This window comes from Cynara cardunculus, assembly GCF_001531365.2.
Source record: "Cynara cardunculus var. scolymus isolate 2C chromosome LG 5, CcrdV1, whole genome shotgun sequence".
In the NCBI taxonomy this organism is placed as follows: Eukaryota; Viridiplantae; Streptophyta; class Magnoliopsida; order Asterales; family Asteraceae; genus Cynara; species Cynara cardunculus.
In genome coordinates, this window is record NC_037532.1 from 18,249,750 (window position 1) to 18,254,946 (window position 5,197).

Genomic DNA, 5,197 nt, shown 5'->3' on the forward strand with positions numbered 1-5,197 from the left:
AAACAAAATCCTTGGTATGCAGATATTGCCAACTATCTTGCATGTGGCCTTAAACCATATCATTTTCAGGGAAACCGATTTAAAAAATTTCTTCACGATTGCAAGCATTATTTGTGGGACGATCCATCCCTTTTTAAATTGGGATCAGATCAAATTTTGAGAAAATGTGTCCCGGATGATGAAATCCTGGCTTTGTTAAAAGAATGTCACGCATCACCGTACGGAGGCCACTTTGGTGGACAACGTACGGCCGCTAAAATTTTACAAAGCGGATTTTTTTGGCCTACCATGTTTAAAGATGCTTTTGAATTTGTGAAGAGTTGTGACCAATGCCAACGCATGGGGAATTTGTCCCAAAGAAATGTGATGCCCTCGAACAATATTTTGGAAGTCGAACTCTTCGATGTTTGGGGTATTGGCTTTATGGGACCATTTCCCATGTCTTTTCACAATCAGTACATTTTGGTTGCGGTAGACTATGTCTCCAAATGGATAGAAGCAAAGGCTTGCCCAAGAAATGATGTCAAAACGGTAGTGGAATTTTTGCATAAAAACATTTTTGTTCGTTTTGGAACACCCCGAGCATTGATAAGCGATGAAGGGACTCATTTCATAAACAAAGTGTTAAGTACCGCTCTTGAGAAGTACAACATCCGACATAAAGTAGCCACGGCTTACCACCCACAAACCAATGGTCTTGCGGAATTTTCAAATCATGAGATAAAAAATATTTTAGAAAAAGTGGTTAAGTCAAATCGTAAAGATTGGTCGCTTAAATTGGATGATGCACTTTGGGCCTACCGTACCGCTTTCAAGACTCCATTAGGCATGTCTACGTACCAACTTGTTTTTGGAAAATCTTGTCACCTTCCGTTGGAGTTAGAGTATAAGGCATTTTGGGCTATTAAGGAATTAAATTTAAATGCAACTCTAGCGGGAGAGAAAAGAAAGCTCCAACTCAATGAGTTGGAAGAGTGGAGGTGCCAAGCCTACGAAAATGCCAAAATTTACAAAGAAAAAATGAAAATGTGGCACGATCGTAGGATCAATCAAAGAATTTTTGAAAAAGGTCAAAAAGTGCTTCTTTTTAATTCTAGGTTGAGGCTTTTCCCCGGAAAACTCAAATCTAGATGGTCGGGACCTTTTACTATTGTTGAAGTGGGAAAGTTTGGAACTATCGATCTCTTGAACCCACAAGACAATACGGTTTTTAAAGTGAATGGGCATCGGGTCAAGCATTTCTTCCCAAAAGGAATGCAAGATCCACGCCAAAAATCTCTCTGATTAATTGTCAAACTTTCTGTTGTAAATAGTGTAAATATTTCTAATTGTTGTGCTTCTTGTTTATTTCATGCAGGTATGCTCACAGTAGGCATCTCATGCTCACATTCTGAAGTGGGTTTTGGTTAATATTTTTTTGAATATTGGCGGGTTTTTGTGGAATCTTCCAAGGAAATGAACAAGGAAAATTAAGTAAAGAAATGGGTTTATTTTTGAAAAAAAATGATGATGATTTTTCTGAAAATGGAGGCTTGTGTGAGTGATTTGACTAGTACCATGACATCATTTTTTTCAAATCAATTGTCCTTACAAAGGTTTTGCATGCAAAAGGGACGGTTACCTAGGCAATATCCATCGGTTATCTATGAAAAGGGGTGGGGGGAAACTCATTTTTATTTTACTATTCATCTTTTCCTTTCTCTTTTCCTTTCTCTTTTCCTTTCTCTTTTCATGGCTAGAACAAGGAACAATCTACCGGCCGGCCCCCTTATCGTCCGCCTACTCGCCGTTCTACTCGCCAGACCGTCGCCGGTGACGCATCATCCGCCACTCCCATACCACCATCGGTTGCTCCATCGATGCACTATTCAATGCCCCTCTCGCCAGACCCCATTGCTTTTGCTCCGCCGGTAAGACATTCATCAACCGCCGGCACCGGTCAGTCATCCATCGTGCGGGTCGACTACGACGAGTATCATGCCATTGTCACTCCAGTTAGTATCACTCAAACTCCTCCCCTATTTACCACTATTTTTACCCTTCCACCATTATTCACACTACCACCACCATCGGCGCCGGTCCGTCTACTTCACGACCGCTGGCCGCCGTGACCCTTCCCCAACCATCGTCAACGCCACGACCCCTTTTCCTAGCCCTTACCGTACCACCCTCTATCACCCCTCTATCTAACCTCATCCCACCATTGATTAACCCTACACCTACTCAACAGCCCCCTATTCCCCTTCCCTCAACACCACTCGGCCCACCCACCATACACGATTTTGACCTAAACCTTAGTGATACCTTAGGGGAGGAGTTCCATTTTGACTTTGAAGCAAGTGCTTCTACTAATCATGAAGATTTATTTCCTTTTTCTGTTCCTGAGTCAATAGAAGAATCATCACATCAACCCCTTGAGACTCAAACAGAAAATGAATTTCCTGTTGAGGAAATACCAGTCACTACCCCCAGTGGGTAGACTGTGAGCACAAAAACCTCCTCGGGAAGTATTAAAAGTTCAAGTTCAGAGTCTGTTATTCCTCAACCATTACCAAAACCAGTACCTGAAGATAGTGATTATGAGGATGAGATGGCACAGGACTTAGAAATTGCTGAAGATGTGGCCGAGGAAGAGGAGGAAAGGGAGGATTTTGAAGAAGAAATTCCAGAAGTGGAGGTTTTGGAAGTCAGTATGCCAAAACCTTCTAAAAAGAGGAAGGCGGCAACAAAGCAAATAGGCAGCAAACCCCAAAGAGAAAAAAAAGGTGATACCATTTCAAGAGAGGTACAACCGTATTACAAATAATAAAATTCTTCTTGAGCGGGCCTTTGACCCACGGTTGGTCAACTCTTTTATGGCTATCAAGCATCATTTGGTGGCTTTGCGGTGGGAACAAATGGTGGTTGCCCCTTTAAAGGCCAACTTATCTTGGGTAACCGAGTTTTACGCGGCCGTTGGCACCACCAAGAGCATTTCGGTGAATATTCGGGGTAAGAAAGTTGATTGGTCGGGGCCGAAGCTTAATGCGGTCCTTGGACTCATCCCACCGTCGGAATGCTCGTTTGCACAAATTATGAAAGGGACTCTTGAAGTTTCCTATGATGATATCGCATCCCTCCTTACGCTTCCCGATTGTGGATGGTCGAGGGACAACCGGCGCCAAATTATTTTGGCCGGCCATCTCAACACGGAGGCGGGACTTTGGTTTCAGTTTTTGCGACACAATTTAATCCCCACTATTCATGATAGTACAATCTCACGGGACCGATGCGTTCTCCTTTATTGCATAATGAGCGAGTTGCCAATCGACCTTGGGCCGATTATACATGCATCTATTTTGGCCGCCTCTCAGAGGACACACTCACGCCTAGTCTTTCCGGCTCTTATCACGAAGCTTATGGCTACGGCTAGGGTTCCTACCAATGATGAGGATACAATTGTTGTTAGCTCTCCCTTTTTGGGATAGAACACGGTCGATCGTCGTCATAGAGCATCTCGGCCTTATTTAAATTTGCAGAATCCTGTACCGGTCGAGAGAGTTGCGGAGGAACCCGTGGCGCCACCAACTGATCAACCAAATGCGCCACCGGTCGATATTCCCGAGCCACAGGTTGACGCTGTTTCTGAGCCACCCACCGCACATATATCGGAGCCACCCGTTGCCTCCATGACCGAACCATCTGCGGAGATCCCAAGATGTGGCGATGATGAGGCCAGCCCATCCGAGCCACCTCCAAGCAATCCTTTAGGCTCGGGGTATAGGTCGGCCACTCGGCTGTCCGTCTTGGCACTCCAATGGGAGGAGTCAAATCAAAAATTGGAGGCAATATTGAAGAAGGTGGGGAGCATAGAAGACCGAGTCTCCGATTTGGAAAAGAAGAATGCTCGCTTTTGGGCGTATACTCGAGATTGGAACTGGGTGGAAAGACAGCTTTACGGGGGTCAAGATTCCCTCTTGACAGCCCAACTTCCAAGGTTACCAAGTGGTCTTTGCCCTCCCCAAGTTTAGTGCTTCCCGCCTTTGCAAACTCACATGCCGGTTACTTCCATTGTTGCTGCGCCTTTTGCTCCTGCTCCTCATGTTCCTGTTGCTGCTACAGTCCCTGCCACACCTGCGATCATTCCTGCTGTTGCTGTTCCCGTTGCTGCTCCCATTGTCCAAAGCTCCAAGGAGGCTGATGCAGTCCCTGCTTGCCCACAGTAAGCAGTTTTGCAGAAAATGGTTTAATTCTCGACTTTTGATCACAGCCTCTAAAAACATTATTTTTGGGTATATCTTTTGGGGTACATATACTCTTTTATTCTGTCTTTTGTGTATGATTTACGAAACGTCATTTCTTTTGTGTGAATATTTATGACATGGGTGTTGGATTTTTTTTGCTTTGTCTAGTTCCATTATTCATTTCAGGTACAACATCCTTGGATGATTTTTCGTAGTGTTAAAGTTAAAAGGATGTAGGCCCTCCTTCTATTTTAAGCCCAAACACTTTTCCCTTTGCGTCCAACCCGTACCGTTTTGGTCCCATTGGCAACAATGGGGACATTGTCAACATTAAGTTTGGGGGGATGTGTTCAAGAAAAAATATACCTTCGAAAATTTGGGAGGTATGAAAAAAAAAAAGAAGAAAAAGAAATAGAGAAAAGAAAACAAAACAAAAAAATAAGAATCGGTCTTCGGAAAATTGGAAGACGAAAATAAAAAGCCCGGTTATGAAATAGGGTAAGTTTATGCCAAGAAATGGGTCACGAACTTTTTCCAATACTTAAAAGTGAATCAATGAGAACTTATGTTTCAAACCCTTTGTAGTATAGGATAAGTTTGGGGGAGGGATACACGCTATCATTGCCAAAAACACTAACCCGAAAGCCCTACTGATTAACGACAACACTACGAAGATCAAGCAAGGAAATTGTACATCCTCCTTACTAGACGAATTTCCAACACCTTCCGTAAGTGTTTCGTTCTTGTTCCTTTCTTTTTGTGTCTTTTTAATTATTTTTTCTTTTACTTGAGGACAAGTAATACCTCAAGTTTGGGGGTGTGATAACTCTCATTCTGTGAGAGTTATTTATTGTTCAATACCCCTATTTTATTGTATCTTTGGTACCCATTTTGCTCCTATCTTGTATTTTTGGTCCAAAATATGTTAAGAGGTGATGAAAGGTCAAGAAATTAATTATTTTCTAAAAAAACCC